The 25,560-nt window shown below is 40.6% G+C and overlaps 1 long non-coding RNA gene and 1 pseudogene across 1 annotated transcript; both read left to right on the plus strand.

Annotated features, from left to right (window-relative positions):
• The first annotated feature begins 3,215 nt into the window (after positions 1-3,215).
• LOC122656289 lies at positions 3,216-9,081 on the plus strand. Its single transcript, XR_006332075.1, has 3 exons — positions 3,216-3,309; positions 3,867-3,986; positions 9,069-9,081. It is a non-coding gene; the product is annotated as an uncharacterized LOC122656289 (long non-coding RNA).
• Positions 9,082-17,357: 8,276 nt separating this feature from the next.
• LOC122655126 lies at positions 17,358-25,308 on the plus strand (annotated as a pseudogene).
• Positions 25,309-25,560: the final 252 nt, after the last annotated feature.

Genomic DNA, 25,560 nt, shown 5'->3' on the forward strand with positions numbered 1-25,560 from the left:
CCATCCACCCTTTTGATAAGGTGGGCTTCCAATGAAATCAATCTCTCTCTCTCTCTCTCTTTCTATAGGAAGACTGTACCTCCATTGATAGGGTGGTTCCTATTTGTCTTTGTTGTATGATCTACTTCAATCTAGCATTATGGTACTAAACGCATATTGATTGTATACATTCTGAATGACTCCTGGAGCCTTGTATCTGAGAATGGCTATTGCAGGGTCAAACTGGCAGCCATTTTGAACAAAAGCTTGTTCCACCCCCTCTCCCAAACAAGTGTGACTGCGAAATTGACCCTTCTGAGCTGGACTTCGCCAATGCAAGTATTATTGGAAAGGTATGGCTTTATCTCCCTGCTTGAGATTGATATGTGAAGCAGAATTTGGAAAACTATTATCAGTTGTTACATTTTTGATGAAGTAAATTAATCACTGATAGTGGTCCATGTAGCTTGCTTTTTTGAAAATTGAAAATTGAGACCTAGTGCTTACCAAATATGATGAATAGAATTTGTCTTGGTTGGCCCTTGTACTATTGAAAACAAGTAATGTCTTTGCAATGATGGTCCCGTTAAAATTTTTCCTTTGACTCTAGACTTGAGAGCAATTTGGAGAGCTCTCCCTGATCACCATAAGCTGAATTTTGATGAATGTTACTTGAGAATCTGTTGCCATCAGGAATGAGGGGAGGGGGAACTTCTGTTGAGATAAGGCAAGAATGACTACTTGGGTCCTAAAGAGTAATGCAACTATGGAGCTACAATCTCTGCCTGTCGACAAAGGCTGGAAGTATTTAATGGCTTTAATTTTTGTGGTTTAGTAGTGTAAGGTGTGTTTAATGATGCTGGTACTTGTGCATTAACAAAGGAGGTAAGTGAAACCGATGTTATCATCTATCATCAAGCATGCTTTTGGTGAGGATTTTGTGACTTACCATTTAGAGGCTGATCCATCCACCCTTTCGATAGGGTGGGCTTCCAATGAAATCAATCTCTCTCTCTCTCTCTCTCTCTCTCTCTATAGGAAGACTGTACCTACATTGATAGGGTGGCTCCTATTTGTCTTTGTAGTATGATCTACTTCAATCTAGCATTATGGTACTAAACGCATATTGATTGTATACATTCCGAATGACTCCTAGTGCCTTGTATCTGAGAATGGCTACTGCAGGGTCAAACTGTCAGCCATTTTGAACAAAAGCCTGTTCCACCCCCTCTCCCAAACAAGTGTGACTGCGAAATTGACCCTTTTGAGCTGGACTTCGCCAATGCAAGTATTATTGGAAAGTTATGGCTTTATTTCCCTGCTTGAGATTGATGTGTGAAGCAGAATTTGGAAAACTATTATTAGTTGTTACATTTTTGATGAAGTAAATTAATCATTGATAGTGGTCCATGTAGCTTGCTTTTTTGAAAATTGAAAATTGAGACCTAGTGCTTACCAAATATGGTGAATAGGATTTGTCTTGGTTGGCCCTTGTACTGTTGAAAACAAGTAATGTCTTTGCAATGATGGTTTCCTTAAAATTTTCCTTTGATTCTAGATTTGAGAGCAATTTGGAGAGCCCTCCCTGATCACCATTGAGAATCTGTTGCCATCAGGAATGAGGGGAGGGGGAACTTCTGTTGAGATAAGGCAAGAATGACTACTTGGGTCCTAAAGAGTAATGCAACTATGGAGCTACAATCTATGCCTGTCGACAAAGGCTAGAAGTATTTAATTGCTTTAATTTTTGTGGCTTAGTATTATAAGGTGTGTTTAATGATGCTGGCTACTTGTGCATTAACAAAGGAGGTAAGTGCTACCAATATTATCATCTATCATCAAGCATGTTCCCTGACTGATCTTTTCCCTTGTTCCAAGGGTGATCTGGAGCTTAAAAGGGATGTAATTGGTAGACTTCACATTTTGAGTGCATGTCCTGTTGTAGTACGGATTTTGTATTTTTTTTTTTTAACAAATTAATTTTCATTGGTTTCTTCTGTATCCTTGATATGTGATGGGATTTGTTTCTATGTTAGCATGGGTTAGGCGTTCCTACAGGCAAGACAGAAATGAGTATTGGAACGAATTTTTATCCTCTCCTGTTACTGCATGGTGCAGTACTGCATCGTGCGGCGCTGCAGAGGTCATGTGGCACAGCGGGCCCCACATGGTGCACATGACCTCTACAACCGCCGCACAATGCATTACTGCACCATGCAGTAATGGGAGAGGATAACGATTCGTACTGGAACTGGTATGAATAATGTTCTAGAAAATAAAGTTCTGGTGCACGGCCTATGAACTGTACCAAGTGAAATAGTTTGAAGGAATGAAAACAGGAAAGGAATATGAGTTACTTGCCTTTTGGGGTCTATCAAGAAGGGAGAGCCAAGGGGCCTGGGGGTCCACCTAGGTAAAGGAGATTTATCTCTAGGGAAACTGCTACAGATCCACTGGAAAACATAAATTCATTCAATTAACCGTTGTGCTTACAAATAAGGATGAGTTCCCCTTCGTATAGATTTTTTGAAGACATGCAAACATTGAATAACCCTTTAGAATTCCATGACCCACAAGTTCCTAATCAAACTAGATTCACCTAGAAGATACTTGACCAATTAGTACTTCTTGAATGAGTCAAGTACTCAAAGGCTTGTTCACTGTCCCCAACTACCTTGGGTTGGCTACACAAATATTTTCTTGTAATTTCACTTAATTTTAAGCCTTCGGTTGGCAGACCTTCTACGTTTTGAATTTGAGCATTATGTAGCACTTCACTTCTAGGATACACCCTAGTGTTCATATTTAAGATGCTTCAAGTTTATCCTCCTGTGGTAACTCCCCCTCCCCCCCCCCCCCAAAAAAAAAAGAAAAGAAAAAAAAAAAGAGAGAGAAATAATCGCGTAACTTCTAGGTGGTTTCGGAGCTTTGCATAGGCCATTTGCCAAATTTTTAATAATAGTTGAAAGGAATATGGTAACCTGGTGATTGTTAATATAATTGATGAACTTTTGGAGTCCAGGATCTTTTGTGAATCCAAACCCTTGCATGACTTGTATGGTTGCACAATTGATACTTCTCACTTAAGATTGATGAGAAAATAGATTTCCTTGTGCCATAAGTGATGCTTCTATATTGACTTCATCTGCTTTTGAATGAAATATATATATTTCTTGTACCCACAAGATTTGCTCTAACATATGACGTCTTTTTTTCCTTTTTTTTTTTTTATCTGGGGTCTTTTGGTGAGATTGTGAAGGCCTCTTGGCGTGGAACACTTGTAGCTGTGAAACGCATTCTTCCTTCTCTTTCAGACGATAGATTGGTGATGTAATATCCTCTGTATACCTCGGCTGTTCCCTAGAGTAAGTTAAAGTATTTTGGTTCTATAGGGCTTAGTATATCCATGATTTATGTTTCATCTGTCGTTTCCTTTTCATTTGTTTCGAGAATATTATTTCCTTTGTAAAGCAAAGCCATCAACACCACAAATTCACCAGACGGAGATAATTTTCTGTTCCACTTGGAAGTGGCTTTACCTGGCATACTCATGCCATATGGCAACACCATAGATGTTTACAGTTAAAATCTCCAAGAACATTTGATTTTAACAGGTTGAAATGGGATCTATGAGAGATTATTGGATTAATCCTTTTTATCCACCATGGAAGAGATGGAGTTGCTTTAATTAAAAATTGCTGCATCAATCATTCAATTCCAAGAAACAATGATTTTCCATTGAAATTGAAACTAATTTATATTTCACATTTTAAATTAAATGGATTGACTGTTATAATAATGGGTTTTGCAGGCGTATGTTTCCTAGTTTATTTATATCTGCTTTTAAAGTACAAGTTCCTTAGTTGTTCTATGCTCTGTTGATTCAGCCAGGATTTCAGGCATGAGGTGAATTTGCTAGTGAAGCTGCGCCACCCCAATATTGTCCAATTCCTTGGAGCAGTCACTGATAAGAAGCCGCTGATGTTGATCACTGAGTATCTACGAGTGTTAACATTGATTCTTGATTCTAGTTGATATTCTAGTTTCCCCTTTTTTTCCTTATAGCTAATTTTTAGATAATCGGGCCAAGTTTTTTGCTCAATTACCCGCTTTCTAAATTGTAGTTACATTTATATGCTGTGTCAGGGTGATCTTCACCAGTACCTCAAGGAAAAGGGATCACTAAGTCCATCTACAGCTGTTAACTTTGCTTTAGATATAGCCAGGTACATAAAACTTGTAAGCTTTTGGTTTTTTACCTTTGCAATAGTTGGATGTTCTATTATCATTCTCCTTTCACTGAGGGAAGGATTAATTACACGCCCCATATATGGAAGTCACTTGGTCAGACAATATTGATATGTGTAGAATCAGAACCATACAATTGAACCTATCATCCAAGCAATTATTCACATTGATGTAATCCCAGTTCCTCCTCACAATGTCATTATTGATCCCCTTGATTACAGAAGGAAATAAAAGTTGAATTTTCTGCTTTCCAAATCAGTAGTTCACTGGAGTGATTTTTTTCTTGAAAAGACCAATGATTCCTCTCCTTCAATATGTTCCAACTTTTTAATAGGAACAAATTCTTTCACAAGTGAGTAAAACCTTTCTCCAGCCATCATAAGTTTTATCAATCATTATTATATTCACATAAAAGGTTTCATAATTAAGGCTTTCAATTTTGAAGGTTTTCTTGAGATATACAAAGGAAATTATAAATGGGAAGAGGGGAAAGTAAAACCTTGTGGGAAAAGGAGGAAATATGGATGTCATGTAATTTTAATGATTGCACTGCTTTAGTATTTTTTTTTTATAACTTGTACTCTTGGAGTATACCTCCATTGTTTGGAGTTGTAGCTTTTCCTGGAACTTTACACCCTTCGACCCCATTGAAGCTTAAATCCTCAGAATTCAAGATTATGCAGGTTTCTTACGGGCCTGTAATAAGTAAAAGATTCTTCTTATGAGCTATGAAACAGTAACAACAGCAAAAATGCTGCTGAGAAATTCCATACAGATGACATTGGAGAAGAGGGGAGAGAGAGAGAGAGAGAGAGGCATGGCATGACATATACCAACAGGAATGTATTCAGCTAACCGATCCCTCTATGAGTTGGGGAGAAATGTGCCTACATAACTAAACCCCATGGTGAAGAATGAGAAGGATTGAAGGAAGGTATATGAAGTAGTAGTTTTTCCCAATTGCAACATCAGAGCAGCCATAGAGGAAGAGGAAGGCCTCAAATCTGAGCTCCAGCAGGTCAGTTTTCTATGGCTACCTAATTGCAGTGTATTTTCCATACCTTCAGTTATAGTTTCTTATTTTTGGACGACACTCTGATCACCAGTCTCACTATTCCCATATTTTCGTTACCAAAAAAAAAACAAAAACTATTCCCATATTTTCTTTTACCAGCAACAAGGAGTTGGGCCGGTTGAAAGCGAGTATAACCTTGATGGATATTCCATGGACAACATTCCAGTGTAGATGACCCAATTATTTCCATTGGCAATGGTAGCAGTGCTGATCCACAGATCTGGGGTGCTCTGTTTTTCTTAGTGTAGTTCTGTTGTGAGTTCAAAGAATCAAGTTATATCATACAAAAATGTGTTGGAGCATGAAGCTTTATCTGTTGTGGATCCAATGTCCTGAATGTAGGAAACAACTGCATGATATAGAGAGGTGGTGTACATGCAAAATTTTGACTGGATGGTTTTAGTATCCCAAGCTAACAAGTAAGATCTAGTGTTACAGAGAGGGTTATGAAGTTGAGTATTGGTTCAAAAGAAGCTAGTTTAGAGATTTAAGATTCCAAGGCCTCCACATGCTGGTGGAGGTGCAGATCTTTTCTAACTCAAATAACACTTCAGATTTGTTTTTTAGGAATTGAGTTGATGTACAGATTCTGTTTGATTGCTTAAGGCATGAATTTAAATTTTCTTTGTAGTTAAATTTTTTTTTTTTTTTGTTACAAGTGATTCTTTCCCCAATGGTTGAAGTCTTAAATGTTGAAGAAGAAACATATGATTGTAGCTAAAATCTCTTGCTTGTAACCTGTAGTCTTAAATTGCTCTCATTTGCTTTCTTATTTGTCAGTCTTTAGCTCAAACGGGTAGAGCACTTGGCGATTCCCCAAAAGATGGTGGTTCGAATCCATCAAGACTCATTGAATTTTTTTTATGGCTAATGTTATATATTCTAATAGCATGACTGCAAATGACAATTGTGTTGAAAATATGGGAAAATGTTGATAAGTCATTGATGCTTTTCCTTTTTTTTTTTTAAAATAAAGGAGGGAGTGTCGTAGGATCCATTTGGGTTCATTTGGATCAGTTCCCCTATTCAACATGTTGGTGCATGTGACTAGTGACCAAAAAACAATTTTCCCTAAAAACAATATTGATGTTTATTATGTATTTTTTAGTTTTCTTGGATAATAAAGGAATCGTCGTAAGATCCACTCTAATCGGGCATTTTGATTGGTTATCCTTATGTACATGTAGATTTATGTGACAAGTGGCCAAAAAAATCATATAGGTCAAATGGTTTCCCCTAAATAGGCCATTGGTGCTAATTACATTTTTCATTTTGATAAGATCATTTAGGTTGGGTCAGGATTTGGATAAGGTCCCCTAGAGACAAGTGGCAGGAAAAAAAGAAGAAGCAAGCACGAGGCCACAGTTTTCTCAAAAAAAAAAACATCCATTGGTTTTTTAATACTTGTTTTATTTTAATGAAATCATAGAGGATGCAATATAAAATCATTGGATCGACATTTGGATTAGGTCTCCTAATCGGCATGACGGTTGTGACAAGTGGCAGGAAAAAAATCCAATAAACTATGTCACATTGTTTGCATTAACAAATCCATCGGTGTTTAATTTATTAAAAAGTTTACCACAATAACAGAGCACGCATCGTATGATCCACTCGGGTTGAGGCATTTGATCGATAAACCTTTTCAACACATCGGCTCATGTGACAAATAAACCCAAACCCAAATCAAACCTGTCACACCCCAAACCACCCCCTAGGAGGATTAGGTAGGTGACCCGAATTGCATAACGGTAATCCGCCAAACCCCATGGATCTAGAAGCAGTTATTACATTCACGGTCCCACATTCATCACTTTACCATAAGCAAGATCAGAGTGCTGCAAATAAACTACAATTATAATAACAAAAGAGAAAGCGTAGCGATACAGGAAGGATGGTGATATATATATATATATATACATAAAAGAGTTTGAAACATTCCCTCCCACATACAACCCATGACTGAAAGATAAAGCTGACAAAGCCAAAAGGAAATACATACATTTATATATATAGGGTGAGATAACTCAACCCCAAAAAGGGAAGTAAAAACTAAGACAACACTATGAACAGGGATAAACTCCTGTCAAAAAAATAAAAAGGAGTCCCCAAGACAAAAAGCATCAAGTACATTCCTCAACGGTCTTCATCAATGACCACTGAGAATGCACGCATCATCGGCATGACCTCCGTTGGGGTCCACACCAATATCATCATAATAACCAGGGCTCTCCTCCTCATAATGAGCCTCCATGCCACAGCGACATCCACCTGCATAATCATCTAGAAGACAAACATATATAACAGAGTGTGAGCCCCACCAAGCTCGTGAGCAAAATATATCATCATGCATGCATATGCAACCACAATCCACATGATCCTACATGATATGCAAGTCCAGATTAATTATTAGCCACCTAACAATACAGCTAAGTCAGGTTAGTGCAACTACAATCCCCAATACATGTATCCCTAGTGTGGGCTTGGTTACCCCTTCCCACGATACATCCATTGAGTTGTCGGAGAGGACCAGCATCTTCCTACCCAGGTCAGCCCGACCGACCCTCTGGATTAACTCCTGTGAGGTAACCGACTCAATATAATTCCACCTAAACCGGTGCATAATCATCATATGTGGCATTCCGCCAAAAATTCACCTTTCGGTGCTTCCCAAGCTTATAGCCCGAGGCTTCCCGACAAATCGCCCGGGGCATCCCGGTATCTTGAGGCTTCCCAGCGTAAATGCCTCTAGGGTTTTACGGTAGTCCTTACGTTATCCAACACCTTAACCCCTGTTGGCAAGGACGCGTAGCACGGGTGATGAAACTCTAGCCCCATATCTATATAGCATCATATAAGTTGGGCGGTGTCAATCGTATCCCATACTACGGGCTACCACCGGCCTCATTTCCAAGCCGACTACGATATCTAATCCAACATTCACAACCATCAAATAAGAATCGCAGTGTTGATCAACAGACAATCAATGTGTAGTAATTTGAGTAATTGAACAGAATTTAAATAACACATCATTAATAATTTAAGAATTTTGGTTGCCGGCATAGCAATATAGTTACACATGCATATATGATAATACTTCACTCACCTGGGTCTGGTTCTAAGAACTCAGTTGCAAATTCAGTTTCGGCTGCAGTCTGGCTGTAGGCCTCGAGCGCAGGATCAAATCCTAGATATAAATCAGAATTTATCATTTTAATATTTCCACCTGTTTTTGAAGGTCCTAGGGTTGATCTAAACTCACTGGGTTGACTCAGTGTGTAATTGGTCTTCACTTGGAATTCTCTGGGCCTTGCATTGGGCCTTAGGCCTATCTCCCGGTGCATCATCCAGAGATGGTGGCCTAGGAGCAAAATGGTCATTTACAGTATTGGTACCTGACCCTAAGTTATAATTGGCATACAGGGCTGTCCTCAACTTGACAGTGCTGCAGGACCATCATAGGCAGGGTTTCCAAGTCCTGTGGGATCCACTTGGGTTCCCAAGCATTTATTCATATGGACAGTTATGGGGAAAGGGGATTTAGGTCATTTTCCACCTTCCCACATAATTACATGGTCAATGGGTGAGGTCCCCCAAGTCAGAGCATCAAAATAGCAACATTCCATTCACTGGGCGATGTCTTTGGGTGATGTCTGCATCGCCCAGAGATTTCAAAAATGAAATTTGGCTAAGTTTCCAAGGTTGCTGACCATGGGCAGTGACCAAACCTTTCCCTCATGCATGTTAGGGTATCATGTAACCCCAGGGGTGATCTTCACTCTGGTCCAAGTGGATTTTAAACTGGGCCCACCACTTGGCTGCCAAAGGCTACCCAAACAGCCCTGTGAATAGTAACCACGATTTCTCCAACTTCCCAGACTTGGTTTTAGTCACATGCAAGGTTGATTACAGGTATAATACACTGATTCAAGTCTACTACCACTTAGGGTTTGGTCCCATGCAGTTAGGACAAAGATTCAAGGCTCCAAACAGCCAGCTATCAGTGTAACTGGGCAGTGCAGCCATGCACAACCAGGTGTCGGTTCTCAGATTAGCAAAATAGGTATGAACATCAATGTAAAACACTCAGATCTTCCATGGATCATGTTTGCATGGCAGATTTGAGGTAGTACCTGGCAGTTCCCAGCTGTTCTGGGCTGCTAGAGGTCAGAAACTCATCAAATACCAAGGAATCAAGTAGGGAACAGCAGCAGTACATGAACAGCAGGTTAGAGGTTAAATTTTATACCTGCACAGGTCTATGGCTGCTCGAATCCAGGCTTTGGATGCAAGGCTGCCTCCCCTCTCTTCCTTCTTCTCTTTCTTCTTCTTCTTCCTCTCTTTTCTCTCTTTTCTTGCTTCTTTTCTCTCCCTCGATTTGAACAGTGCCAAGAGCTCTAAAATGAGCTGAGGTACACCTATTTATAGGCCCAGCCTGACTAAGGCCTGTTTGGTTGCTAAGGCCCATTTCCAGAATGCATTTTTGATTGCATTCTCAGCCATTCTGGGCACACTGGTGGGGTCCACAATGATCCAGGGGTATGAGGTGGTCCCTCAGACTCCCCTCAACCTATGGAGGGTGCCCATGTCCAATATGGGTGGTCCCCACAAATCAAATCATTAAAATAATGCTGTTTTGCACTCTGGGCGATGTCTCTGGGTGATGTCTGCATCGCCGCATAGTAAACCAGGTTGATCGCCCATAGAAATTCAGTGAAAGGAGAAGAAACTGATGCGGGCTTGCACGGGGTTTGACCCAAGTCTCCTTATAAAAATTTCATCCTCAAAATTTGCTCAAACCTTACCCTGCAATTCGAAGAGTTGAGGATATTTCTCTTTCATTTCTTCTTCACGCTTCCATGAAACTTCTTCTATGGGATTGTTTCCCCATCGAGATTTTACAAAGGCGACTGTGCGGTTATGGAGGTTATGATCCTTTCTGTCCAATATCTCTGTAGGTCATATCCACGTCCAACTGTTCAGGTTCAGTTGATAATACATGTGTCGGGTTGTTGATGTACTTTCTTAACATCAACACATGGAAAACATCGTGGATGCCTAGCAAAGATGGTGGTAATGCCAGTCGATATGCTATGGGTCCCACTTTGTTAAGGATTTCATATGGACCAATGAATCTCGAGTTCAACTTACCCTTCTTGATGATACGTAGCAATCCCTTTGTTGGAGACACTTGGAGGAATACTTTGTCCCCGACTTCAAATTCAATGTCTTTCCTTCGATTATCCGCATAACTTTTCTGCCTTGACTAGGTTGCCTTGATCTTCTCTCTTATGACATCCACCTTGTCACAGGTTGCTTGTATCATCTTTGGCCCGAGATATTTTCTTTCACCAACTTCATCCCAATATAGCAGAGTTTGGCATTTCCGTCCATAAAGAGCTTCGAATGGTGCCATGCCAATGGTGGAGTGATAACAATTATTGTAGGTAAATTCTACCAAGGGTATGTGAGCATCCCAACTGTTGTTCATTTCCAAAACACAGGCTTGGAGCATATCCTCCAGAGTCTGGATAGTTCTTTCTGATTGTCCATCCGTCTGCGGATGGAAAGCTGTACTAAGATTCAATTGAGATCCCAAAGCCTTTTGTAAACTCCTCCAAAACCTTTAGGTAAATCAAGGATCTCTGTTAGACACAATATTTACAGGCACGCCATGTAAGCGGACTATATTTTCTATATATAATTGGGCAAGCTTTTCCATTGAGTAACTTATCTTGATTGGTATAAAGTGAGCTGCCTTTGTTAGTCCGTCTACAATCACCCAAATCGCGTTCATGCCCTTCCTGGTGTTGGGCAGATTTGTCATGAAATCCATGGTAATCCTTTCCCACTTCCATTCAGGTATAGGAAGTGGCTGCAATAATCCATATGGTCGGTGTCTCTCTGCTTTTATCTGTTGACAGGTGAGGCACTTGGACATGTATATTGCTATGGTTTCTTTCATTCCCATCCACCAGTAATACTTCTTCAAGTCCTTATACATCTTCGTACTTCCGGGGTGGATTGTGTAGGGTGAGCTATGCGCCTCTTTAAGGATTCGGTCGTGGACATCATAATCATCAGGCACGCACAATCTGTCTTGAAACTTTAATGCACCATCATGAGCTAATGAAAAATCTGGGTCCTTATGGACTCCTTATTGTACTTCCCAAATAATCTTGGCCAGCTTGGGGTCCAATGGTTGCTTTGCAATTACCTCTTCCAGTATCAACGGCTGTAGATCCATAACTGCTAATTGTATAGCTGTTCCTTCGATCACGAGTTCCAGATCAAACTTTCGAGCTTCTTCATATAACTGTTCGCTTACAACCAAGGAAGCGAGAGATGCTATTTGCGATTTTCTACTTAACACATCTGTAACAACGTTGGCCTTACCAGGGTGGTACTGGATCACAATCATAATCCTTCACCAGTTCTAACAACCGCCTCTGTCTCATATTTAGCTTCTTCTGGGTGAAGAAATACTTCAGACTTTTGTGATCGCTGAAGATTTCACTCTTCTCACCATATAGGTAATGCCGCCATATCTTTAATGCAAAAACTACCGCTGCCAATTCTAAATCATGAGTAGGGTAGTTCTTTTCGTGTTCCTTCAATTATCTGGAGGTGTAGGTGACCACTTTACCTTTCTACATTAGGACGCCACCCAATCCTATCCTGGATGTGTCAGTATATACTACCATTCCTCCGGTGCCGTCCGGAATGGTCAAGACTGGAGCTATTACCAATCGGTTCCTCAATTTCTAAAAACTTTTCTTGCATGCTTCATTCCATTCAAATTTGGTGCCCTTCTTTGTAAGTTTTGTCATGGGTGCCAAAATTCACGAGAAATTCTTAATAAATCGTCGGTAATATCCGGCCAATCCTAAGAAACTTCGAATCTTAGTGGCACTTTTCGGAGTCTCCCAAGAGAGAACCGCTTTCACCTTTCCTGGGTCTACTTTAATGCCGTCCTCAGTGATGATGTATCCCAAGAATCCAATTTGATGAAGCTAGAATTCACATTTACTGAACTTGGCGTAAAGTTGGTGTTCCCGCAACTGCTGTAACACAAAAGTAGGGTGGCAAGCGTGTTCTTCTTCACTCTTAGAGTACACCAGAATGTCGTCAATAAACACAATGACGAACTTATCCAACACATTAAGGAATACCCTGTTCATCATGTCCATGAATGCTGCTAGGGCATTGGTTAACTCAAACAAAAAAACCAGCAATTGGTAATGTCCGTATCGAGTTCAGAACATCGTTTTGTGTATATCACCGCTCTTGATCTTCAATTGATGGTATCCCGACCTAAGATCAATCTTGGAGAAAACTCTTGCTCCCTGTAGCTGATCAAATAGGTCATCGATGCGCAGCAACGGATTTCGATTCTTGATGGTCAGCTTATTCAGCTCACGGTAGTCGATACACAGCCGCATACTACCATCCTTCTTTTTCACGAACAACATGGGTGCTCCCCAGGGTGATACGCTGGGTCGTATAAATCCCTTCTTCAGCAGATCTTGAAGTTGGACCTGCAACTCCTTCAGTTCGATTGGCGCCATCCAATATGGTGCCTTGGATACCGGTGCTGCACCAGGAACTAGATCAATCACAAACTCTATGTCGCGGTCAGGTGGTAATTGTGTCAGATCTTCTGAAAAAACATCAGGAAATTCTCTGACGCCATCAAGTTCCTCCAAAGGATTTATCCTTGCGTCCATGTCTATCACAGTGGCCAAAAAGCCTTGGCATCCTTCGTCTAACAACCTTCGTGCCTGGAGGGTAGATAAGGTTATCTTCCTGGGTTTCCTTCTTGGTTTATTTTGATAAGTGAGAATTGACCCATCTTCCAACTTAAAAACTATCTTCTTCTCCGCACACATGACGTTTGCGCCGTAGGCGGACAACCAATCCATGCCTAGTATCACGTCAAAGTCCTTCATATCAAACTTTATCAATCGTGCGGTTAGATTCTTCCCACAAATCTTAATCTAGCAGGGATCATATACTTCTTTTAAACTCACGACACTACCCGCCGGTGTGCTGACTACTAACTCATGCCCGATGTCTCTCGGTTGATCTTTCATCCTACTCGCAAAAGTGGTAGAAACAAAAGAGTGGGATGCGCCCGAGTCAAATAATACTCGTGCAGGTATGGTTGAGACACTCAGGGTACCTAGGGTTCGTATATAATTTAGGTCACATGAAGTAAACTGTTATTCCCTATAATTTAGTAGTGTTCAGCAATCTTACCTGTCAATACATCGGGGTTTGCCTCAGCTTCTTCATTCGTCATCGCAAACACCTTTCCTCGCGTCTGATTGTCCCATGGCTAAAAGGGTCTAGTGTAGGGCTGATTCGGGGAGTTGTTGCTATACCCACGCGATCTACATTCCTTAGCCATGTACCCTTCCTTATTGCACACCTAGAACTTATAGGGTATAACAGTAGGTGTTGAGGCTTGGCTTACTTGACTTGTTGCTGGTCGGGCTAGCGAAGCTGCTGTTGTCGCTTGACTCGTAGTCGATTGAGTAGGTCGATTGAAAGTGGGGCGGAAAGGATTCTAGCCCATATTTGGCCTACGATACGGAGTCGGATTAGGGCTTGAACTTGTTCCTCGATAAGCTTTATTTGGCCATCCAAAAGTTTGAAAGTTATTTGGCCTTTTGTTCAACCCATGCGACGTCGTAGCCTTCTCTTTCTCTTTAAACCTATCTTCTATCGTCTTCGCCTTGTCGACCATCTGAGCATAGTCCCGGATGTCCATAATTGACAATATTGATCCAATTTTAGTTTTGAGCCCTTTCTCAAACTTCTTTACCTTACTAACTTCCTCTTTCAGGTGCTCTGGAGCAAAATGGAACAGGTCTTCAAATGGCTGTTGATAATCCAACACCGACTTGGTCCCTTGCACCAGTGCGGTGAACTCAGCTTCCTTCCTGTCCCTGAAGCTCTCTGGGAAGTAGTTCTTGAAGAAAACTACTTTAAATTGCTCCCATGTGGGATTCGGGTGAGTGGCTTCCAAATTTGACTTAGTAGCCTTCCACCAAGCTTCAGCTTCATTTTGTAACTGATAACCCGCACATATCAGCTTCTGTGCATCCGTGCACTTGAGCACTTCAAATGCCTTCTTTAGGGCGCTAATCCACCATTCTGGCTACATTGCCTTGAAAGTTATTTTGGAAAACGCAGGCGGTTGGAGTTTCTTGAATCTCTCCATGACCTTGGCGGTAGAGTTTTCTGCTAAGTGTTGAGGCACAGGTGGTGGAAATAATACGGGCCGGTTGGGTGGTGGTGGTGCCGCACACTCATGCATCATGGTTACAAACTGCGTAGACATCTGACCAAGCAATTCTTGTTGTTGTTGCATGGTCCGCATCATAGTGGTCATGAATGTAGTTACATCGTCGGCTGCCACATTCGGCTAAGGTGCCGCAGCAGTGGCCTGTGCAGCCGCTAGTGCCTCTGACGAAGCAACCAATGCTTCAGAATTTTGAGCCTCAGTCCCATTTGGCAATTCAACCTCCGGTATAACACAAGGTTGTTTTCCCTTACGACCACCACGTGAGCCTTTTCTTGTGTTGACCATTGTTGCTTCTCTAAAAAGAGGAGCATGTTCAATATTCTAATATTGTTCATCGGGGTCAACAATTTAACTCCTAGGAAGTGTATGTACAAACCTAGTCCATAGTCCCATTGAATTTCATAAGTCGCACCAGTAAGGGATATTGTTAGATATGTTTTCTTTGTTTGTTATGAGGTGTTTCTTTCATTTATTGTGTTATGTTTCTTAAACATTTTATATATTGATAAGCTATGCATGACACTATATGAGAGACTTCAAATTTTTGAATAAAAGTCTTTTAATTATTTACCTGGTCTAACAGGCAAGTAATTCCAGTTTCCTTCCGGTCATAAATTCCATCGCAAGCAGGTACTCTATGTCAGCTCTAACTTCCTCGGCTAAGGATAGATAGAAATCTCGTTCCCTTGGTCCACTAATAGCAGCAAGGGCTAGATAAAAGTCCAACCGATTCTCAGCTCGGGGTAGTACTAGTCGTATCCATCTTAGTCTCTCTCATAACTGTCTAATATAGATCATGATGTTGGGGTCTCCAGCCTTGGCTGAGGTAATGGGTCTTGTCATAAAAAAAACTAAAAAGGTTCTAAGCATTAGGTTATACTTAATTAAAAGAATTAAGTACATGTCTACTGGAACTTAAATAACTAAAATCAATGAAAATATAATTGGGTTGGCTCGAGGTACCTTAGCGTCTAAAAGCTCAGATTGACTAAACAACCTATTAGATCCTAATCTTGGCTAACCTAGGCTGTGGGTATGGTAAAATCTATGCTCACTACACGTCGTAAATATGTATTACAACATACCTACATATCTATGTTCGGATTTGCATAGCATCATACCACTCAGTTTATACATCACAGTATCAAGCACATAGTCTTAATTATTTACACATACATTATTTCTTATATATATATATATATATTTATCTATTATTAGATACTTGAATTAAACACAAAAGTAAGGAATTACCATTTCCATGTGTTTTACTAAAAATTCCTAAGTAGGAGTCGTATTCCCCTAGCTAGATTATTTGCTACAATGGTGTTTATTTAATTAATTGTTATATATATTATTTATTTATTTTTTCTTTTCTTTCCCATTATGATTATTTTGTGAAAATTCATATTTCCATGTTTATTGAAGTTATCTTAGGTAATACTAAAGTTTCCATGTGTTAAAACACAAAAATAGCAGAAATATAATCACTGGACGATGTCTCTAGGCGTTGGATGCATCGCTCAGTGCCATCGCCCAGAGAATCGGGGCGCAGGTATAACCGTCCGAGAGGGGCCCATTTTATTCCATTCTTTTCCTAAACCTCTCTAAACACCTAGGGCAGCTCTTTGGAGGGTAGTGTGACCTTTTGCACACCAAATCCTCACATTTCTTTGGATATTTTGCGAATCCACACAAGCTTAGGTAAGATTTCTTGGTTATTTTTAGTACTTTAGATCTTTTCGTGTTTTCTTCTTGTTCTAGCTAGGGTTTTAGCAATTTCCTTTGCCCTAACCACTCCTTTTCTTCCTTCTTTGTAGCCTAATGTCTACAAGTCATCGTACGGCTAGGAAGTCCGTGGCCCGCAAGAGGTTACGATCTGAAAGCAAACATTCTTCCTCCTCTACGGGGCCACCTTCTTCACCAAGGGACGATTCTTCATCGGAGGAGCCCGAGTTTGATCGATTTCTCTTCTCTAGGTATGAACATTTCAAGGAGTGGGACAAGTTTAGGTCCCTCAAGATAGTCAATGGTCGGGTAGTACAGGTGGATGACTTCCATTAGTACAGTCTGTTTACTAGGTTCAACACTTTGGGTTGGGCCTCTATGTTGACACCCACAGAACCTTGTTATCCCAACTTGGTTCGATACTTCTATTGTAATTTAGTGCCATCTGGGGCACAAGAGTTTGGACTAGTGAGCAGAGTGAAGGGAGTGGATATTAGGTTGACCACTGCCTCACTAGCAGGGATTCTGGGGATGCCCAACACTGGGGAGAGGTGCTATTACAAACCTCGGGTTGATATTTCAGAGATGTTTTCTTTGGAGACCAGGAGAAGGGTCTTCAAGGCATTGACTGGGTCTGAGAGCACACCCAAGTCAGAGGTTTTCTACAAGCCTAGTGCTTGCATCATTAGTAGGTGTGTGACCTACAACATCTACCCTAAGGGCGGAAACAGGGGTAGCATTTCTATGCTGAGGGCTTATATTACTTACTGCCTATTGGGAGCGGGCAGAGGAGGCCCAGTGATAAACCTCCCATACTTGCTGCTTTAGGTTATGTTATATCATGCACAAAGCCCCTCTGATGGGAACCTTCCATATGGGAAGTTCCTTACCTTAGTCTTTCGACACTTCGAGGTTCCTTTGGCGGGCGAGTATGTGGAGAGGGATAGATCCAGTTCCATTGTCAAGACCTCAATTTTGAAGATGAAAGTGTCAGGGGGTGATCCACAGGAGGAGGAGCAGATGGAGGGGCAAGATGATGAGGAGCTAGGAGATGAGGGACTAGGAGAGATGCAGGGTGACATTCAGGGTGAGGAGCAGGGCGACTTCGAGGGCATTGGTACTCAGTTCACGGATTTGCCTGCTTATGAGGCGATGGGTGCTACTAGCTCGCATGTGCCGGAGCCATCGGAGTGGGCTCAGGTGATGTCACAGTTCCTGGGTCTCAGCACTTAGCTTTCTGACATGTCAACTAGGATGGACCAGGGCTTCACATCTTTGGAAAGCAGAGTGGGATCTGTAGAACAACGCCTGGACTTTTGGGATAGGTTCTACCGTGTTGACTCTTGCTAGCCTTATCCTCCACCGAGCGACTTGCCTCCACCAGAGTAGTTCTTTCAGCCAGCCTTTGGCTTCCTGTTACGTGGTCCAGACTTACATCATCTCTTTTTTTTTGTTTTGTTTAAAATGTATGTAGTTTTTTTTTTGTTTTTGTCAGCTGATGTAAATATTGAATGTAGTACTGTCAGTCAAAGCTTATGTAGTGGCTCGCCCATAGTTGTCTTTAAATTAATGGAAATATTGCATATTTGTCTTTTAATTACTTCTACCTCCCCTATAGCTTTTACTTGTTTACATGTTTTAATGTTGGTAACTTATTAGACCTAGATTGCATCCCGTGAATGTAAGAAGAGCCTCACGCTCTGATACCAAGCTTTGTCACACCCCAAACCACCCCCTGGGAGGATTAGGTAGGTGACCCAAATTGCATAACGACAATCTGTCAAACCCCACGGATCTAGAAGCAGTTATTACATTCACGGTCCCACATTCATCACTTTACCATAAGCAAGATCAGAGTGCTACAGATAAACTACAATTATAATAACAAAAGAGAAAGTGTAGCGATACGGGAAGGACGGTGATATATATATGCATAAAAGAGTTTGAAACATTCCCTCCCAGATACAACCCACGACTGAAAGATAAAGGTGACAAAGCCAAAAGGAAATACATACATTTATACATACAGGGTGAGATAACTCAACCCCAAAAAGGGAAGTAAAAACTAAGACAGCACCAAGAACGGGGATAAACTCCTATCAAAAAAACAAAAAGGAGTCCCCAACACAAAAAACATCAAGTACACTCCTCAACGGTCTTCATCAATGACCACCGGGAATGCACGCATCATCGGCACGACCTCCGTTGGGGTCTACACCAATATCATCATAATAACTTGGGCACTCCTCCTCGTAAAGAGCCTCCATGCCACAGCGGCATCCACCTGCAAAATCATCTAGAAGAAAAACATATATAACAGAGTGTGAGCCCCACCGAGCTCGTGAGCAAAACATATCATCATGCATGCATATGCAACCACAATCCACATGATCCTACATGATATGCAAGTCCAGATTAATTATTAGCCACCTAACAATATAGCTAAGTCAGGTTAGTGCTACTACAATCCCCAATACATGTATCCCTGGTGTGGGCTTGGTTACCCCTTCCCGCGATACACCCATTGAGTTGTCGGAGAGGACCAGTCGGCTCCAGCATCTCCCTACCCAGGTCAGCCCGACCGGCCCTTTGGATTAACTCCTGTGAGGTAACCGACTCAATATAATTCCACCCAAACCGGTGCATAATCATCACATGTGGCATTCCGCCAAAAATTCACCTTTCGGTGCTTCCCAAGCTTATAGCCCGAGGCTTCCCGGCAAATCTGCCCTGGGGCATCCCAGCTGTGCTGAGGCTTCCCGGCATAAACGCCTCTAGGGTTTTATGGTAGTCCTTACAGTTATCCAACACCTTAACCCCTATTGGCAAGGGTGCGTAGAACGGGTGATGTAACTCTAGCCCCATGTCTATAAGGCATCGTATGAGTTGGACGGTGTCAACCGTATCCCATACTACGGGCTACCACCGGCCTCATTTTCAAGCCGACTACGACATCTAATCTAACATTCACAACCATCAGATAAGAATCACAGTGTTGATCAACAGCCAATCAATGTGTAGTAATTTGAGTAATTGAACAGAATTTAAATAACACAGCATTAATAATTTAAGAATTTTAGTTGCCGGCATAGAAATATAGTTACACATTCATATATGATAATACTTCACTCACCTGGGTCTGGTTCTAAGAACTCAGTTGCAAATTCAGTTCCGGCTGTAGTCTGGTTGTAGGCCTCGAGCGCGAGATCAAATCCTAGGTATAAATCAGAATTCATCATTTTAATATTTCCACCTATTTTTTAAGGTCCTAGGGTTGATCTAAACTCACTGGGTTGACTTAGTGTGTAATTGGTCTTCACTTGGAATTCTCTTGGCCTTGCACTGGGCCTTAGGCCTATGTCCCGGTGCATCATCTAGAGATGGTGGCCTAGGGGCAAAATGGTCATTTATAGTATTGGTACCTGACCCTAAGTTACAATAGGCTTACAGGGCTGTCCTCAACTTGGCAATGCTGTAGGACCATCATAGGCAGGGTTTCCAAGTCCTACGAGACCCACTTAGGTTCCCAAGCATTTATTCATATGAACAGATATAGGGAAAGGGCATTTAGGTCATTTTCCACCTTCCCACATAATTACATGGTCAATGGGTGAGGTCCCTCAAGTCAGAGCATCAAAACAGCAACATTTCATTCACTGGGCGATGTCTCTGGGTGATGTCTGCATCGCCCAGAGATTTCAAAAATGAAATCTGGCTGAGTTTCCAAGGTTGCTGACCATGGGCAGTGACCAAACCTTTCCCTCATGCATGTTAGGGTATCATGTACCCCAGGGGTGATCTTCACTCTGGTCCAAGTGGGTTTTCAACTGGGCCCACCACTTGGCTGCCAGAGGCTACCTAGACAGCTCAATGAATAGTAACCACGATTTCTCCAACTTCCCAGACTTGGTTTCAGTCACATGCAAGGTTGATTACAGGTATAATACACTGATTCAAGTCTGCTACCACTTAGGGTTTGGTCCCATGCAGTAAGGACAAGGATTCAGGGCTCCAAATAGCCAGCTATCAGTGTAACTGGGCAGTGCAGCCATGCACCGCCAGGTTTCGGTTCTCAGATTAGCAAAACAGGTATGAACATCAATGTAAAACACTCAGATCTTCCATGCATCATGTTTGCATGGAAGATCTGAGGTAGTACCTGGCAGTTCCCAGCTGTTCTGGGCTGCCAGAGGTCAGAAACTCATCAAAATACCAAGGAATCAAATAGGGAACAGCAGCAGTACATGAACAACAGGTTAGAGGTTAAATTTTATACCTGCACAGGTTTATGGCTGCTCGAATCCAGGCTTTGGATGCAAGGTTGCCTCCCCTCTCTTCGTTCTTCTCTTTCTTCTTCTTCTTCCTCTCTTTTCTCTCTTTTCTTTCTTTTCTTTCTTCTTTTCTCTCCCACGATTTGAACAGTACCAAGAGCTCTAAAATGAGCTGAGGTTCACCTATTTATAGGCCCAGCCTAACTAAGGCTTGTTTGGTTGCTAAGGCCCATTTCCAGAATGCATTTTTGACTGCATTCTCGGCCATTCTGTGCACACTGGTGGGGTCTACAGTGATCCAGGGGTATGAGGTGGTCCCTCAGACTCCCCTCAACCTATGGAGGGTGCCCATGTCCAATATGGGTGGTCCCCACAAATCAAATCATTAAAATAATGCTGTTTTGCACTCTGGGCGATGTCTCTGGGTGATGCAGACATCACCTAGAGAATTCAGCAAGGCTGAAACTCCGTGGGCTTGCACAGGGGTTTGACCCAAGGTTAGGGCCTTTTACCCACATGCCTTTTAGGGCCTTTTACAACCATTTCCAGGGGTGGGTCCCACAGATGTGAAGAGGAGAGAGAATACCTGGAGTCCAGGCAGTACATTATGCTATGAGCTGTGCAGTTGCAGGGGTCAGCTGTCCATCTTCTGACAGGTATGTAGGAAGACTTGAACAGGGTTTCTTCATCAATCTCAATCACTGGAGTGATACTCCACAGTGTGCTTGGATGCCATGTCTGAAGGTCCTGTCCTTCTGTCAAGATTCTAGTCAGTCAGGGGCAGGGTTTGACAAAACCGAAAGCAGTGAACCCTTATTGGATCGTGTTTTGGACTCACTCATTCTCACACCGGAACTTGTGAAACTGACCCAAAACTAGACCTAACAAGACTCGACAAGTTACTTCAATGATTTTGGACAACCCTTACAACCACCAATCAATCGATCGAAAAACAATCAGATCAAACCAAATCTTTATCTATCTGGACTTTTATAAAACAAGTAGCAAAGAAAATCAGACGAATTGAAATGTGTATATCTGAAAAACCAAAACTAAACTATTAACAATCTAAAAATATTATTATCCAAAAAATAATATTATAGTATAATATAGTATACTATATATTGTATATTAAAATAATAAATATTTTGTAATACTAATATATTATAGGATATGAATTGAGTACAAGCACCGAAACCGAATAATCAGTCCAATAATTGGTTTATTACATATGGGCTCGGCCAATAATTCTGAGATCTCAATTGCACTTGAACCTAAGGGTGTAAATCGGTCCAAAACCAAATATTCGGTTCAGTTCAGTTGGGCTTATAGTTTACGTGATATGGAATCGAACTGAGAACCGAATTAGTTCTGAAAATCAAATATCATAACTGAATCCAAATCGAACAGGTTCGGTTTGAATATCGATTTTTAAAACTGATTCAGTCTGAATACCTGGTTTCAGACCGATTTACACAGTCAGGTTCAAGTGCAATTGAGATCTAAGAATTATTGGCCTAGCCCATATGTAATTAACCAATCATTGGACCGACTAGAGAATGTTAAGAAAACCCGATAAAGACTGAATTGAACCAAACTTGTCTATTAGATTTATTTGTGTTTGGATAAATATTAGACCAATATTGGTTAAACACGACCGAAATTGGACCGAACCGACCAATTGACAACCCTAACTGTTAGGTAAAAATAACAGATGATCTTTTTTCTGAGTAATCTTATGGAAGAAATTAGAAGAATGAACCAATTGCCACCGCTGAGTAATGAGAAATTAGTACAACCAAATGTTACTGAAATTGGATTGAACCATCTTATTGTGATCGCTAACCTAGGGTGGTTGTGCATAAGGGTGTCAATTTGGAACCGGAATCGAAAACCGAGACCGGATCTGGACCGAATAATCTGAATGAACGGAACCGAATAGAATTTGGTTATACTACGGAACTAAGGAATAGAACCTAGGCTGGACTTGATTACTTTCAGGATCCAACATACGAACCGATAAATGGAATCAAACTGAACCAAATTTGGGTACCAATATATTAAATTACAATAATACTAACATATTATAGTATATCAATACAGTATAATGCTACTATATTATAATATATATCTTACTAGTATTAATATAGATTTTATAATACTACTATATTATGGTATAATATATAGCATACTATATATTTAGTATAAAATAAGTATAAGAACCGGATCAAAAGAGAAACGTATATTAAACTAAGGAAATAAGGACATAGGTTTCACAAAAAAAAAAGGCACATAGGGGATACCCCTTTACAGATTTATATATATATATATATATATATATTGATCAAGGGAGGGCAGCAAAGCTACCCAAGAATTTATTAACCAAAATTGCAGATTTATATTAGGAAATGCCAATTCTGTAATAGGATTTTTTTTTTTTGGGGTAAACTGTAATAAGAATGGGAGTATAGAGAGAGAAGAGAGAGAAGATCCTCTCCAACGAGGATTTCTCTCCAAGTAATAGCTTCTTCTTATACCACGTTTTGTATCATGGGATTATAAGGAGAGAAGAGAGAGAAGAGAGAGGAGGAGTTTGGATCCTCTCCAACTATCTTCTTTTTATGCCACGTTCAAATTCACGGAAAGAAAACTTATTCCATGTCGTTGGAGAGGATTGGGATTCTATGAGGCGAGGGAGATAAGGAATGGGAAAAGGAAACTTATAGAAAGAGCATAAGTATAACAATCGAACTGCCGACTACCCATTATCTGGATTATAGAGAGTGAGAGGGGATCATGGTTCCGCCAAGGGGATCATGGTTCCCGCCACCACTGCAGATCTCTTTCATAATAAATGGCAGGATCTTTGTTCCATTTTACAAATCTTTACTAGTCGTTTAATAGTTTATCTTTGTAGGTTTGATTGATCGAAGAATGGCCGGAGTGAATGGTATTCGTTGTCCAGTAACAGGGGGAAAGAAGAAGAAAAGTACTCTCAAGCAACTCTTGGTTGACTACAAGAGGTGGCAGGATGCCTCTCCTTCGAATACTCCATCAAATGCAGCAGGTTTTATTTTGGGTAGAGTCGGTGACTCTCCTCAAAACCCAATCTTAGTTGATGACAACGACAGTTTGGATAGAGTCGGTGGCTCTCTTCAAAACCCAATCTTCGTTGATGACAACGATAATTTGGGTAGAGTCATGATTCTCAAAGAAATTCAGTTTTAATAATTGATAACAACGATAATTTCGACAGTGAAGGTGAACGGAAGATGAAGATGAAAGAGGAGAATGTTGAATTCAAGGGGCTACTGGCAGTCAAAATAGAAAAAATGCATGTGAATGGCTATGAATATAAGGATAGTTATTTAGTCTATTTAGAGTTTTTTATTTTGCTTTTCCTTAGTACATTTATCATGTATTTGATTTGATCTTAATTTAGACCTAATGTTGGCGTTGTCCGGATGTAAATTGGGAGGAACAAAGAATTTGAAGTGTGAATGATCCTTTTAGTTTAATTTATTTACTATCTTGGTTTTGTTATTGGTGGACGAGCATGAGGTGTATTTCACTCTATATTTTTAAATTTAAAATATCTATTCTGTTTACATATTGTACGCATAAAGGATGGCTTAGCATGGTTGCTATGAGTGGTTATTGTCATTAATTCTTCCACATCTTTTATCCTCTTGGAGGAATTTTTCTGTTTTTCGATTTATTGTTTTTAGACTGAATTTGATTTGTCCTTTTCAAAGATCACTAATGTTATTATTTTGGTCTTAAACAGGTTCGTGCCTATTACAGCTTTGGACCTCTGAGTGCTTATGTATCAATAAATTACTTGGATCGGTTCGTTTCAGCCTATGAACTTCCTGTAAGTTCAATATTATTAACCTAATCTTTGTTATTTGTTGTAGATAGGGAAATCTTGGATGATGTAGTTGTTGGCTGTGGCTTGTTTATCTTTGGCATCCAAAATGGGTGAGAAAGAAGTGCCTCTGCCCCTAGATTTACAGGTGAAGAACCATATCGATCTTACATTGTATTATTTGGAGAACCATTCTACTTAACTAAGAGCTTACTAAAAATTGTTTTTCTTTTGGAATTGATGGTTTTGGTTATATGGGTATTTAATATGAGATCGGGGATTCCAAATAGGTTTTGGTGGGAATTAAATGCAGGGATTGACTTCTTAGATTTTAGACCATCAGAGGTTGAAGCAGCAGTGGCTATATCTGTATACTCAGAAAACAAAACAGTGGACATTGATAAGGTTGTATCTTGTTTCTTACATGTTAAAAAGATAAAGTAGGTGGTGGAGCACACTGGTCACTTTTCATTACATGTTCAAAAAAAGTGTTTATTGCTTTTGCAAATTGCAATTATTTCCATTTTTTAGCAATCTGAACAATTTCATTAAGTGGGTCTTTAATGTTTGGTTTTGCAGGAGAGAGTGTTGAAGTGTCTTGAACTAATCCAAGATGTATCATTGATTAGTGGGTATTTTAAGGTTCCAAGTGCTTCAACTCCATCAGTTCCCTAGAACCTAATTGGGGTGCTGGATGCTGCTGCATGCTTGAGCTATAAAATAGATTAAATAGTTAGGTCATGTGCTAATGCTTCTCATACTACTCTAGATGCTAACAGGAGGAAACTGAACAGACCATCTGAGGTGGAGTCATGAGGGGTGGTGGGGCTCTCATTTCCAGTGGTGGAGTCATGAGGAATGGCAATATTTGCTCAGTATAATCTGCTCCCTTTGTTCTCTTCCGATAAATACATTACGTGCATCTGAAACATGCATATTACTACCCTGTAAGGGAGCTTGACCCGTTAAGAGTGACTGGTTCTCTATCCAATTACTTTCCATTTTCTCAAGAAAAAAGAGTTATATTGCACTATCCTGCAAATTAAAGATGACTCAAGGATTCAATAGTACATACAGTCACACT

Source organism: Telopea speciosissima, chromosome 3 (genome assembly GCF_018873765.1).
Source record: "Telopea speciosissima isolate NSW1024214 ecotype Mountain lineage chromosome 3, Tspe_v1, whole genome shotgun sequence".
In the NCBI taxonomy this organism is placed as follows: Eukaryota; Viridiplantae; Streptophyta; class Magnoliopsida; order Proteales; family Proteaceae; genus Telopea; species Telopea speciosissima.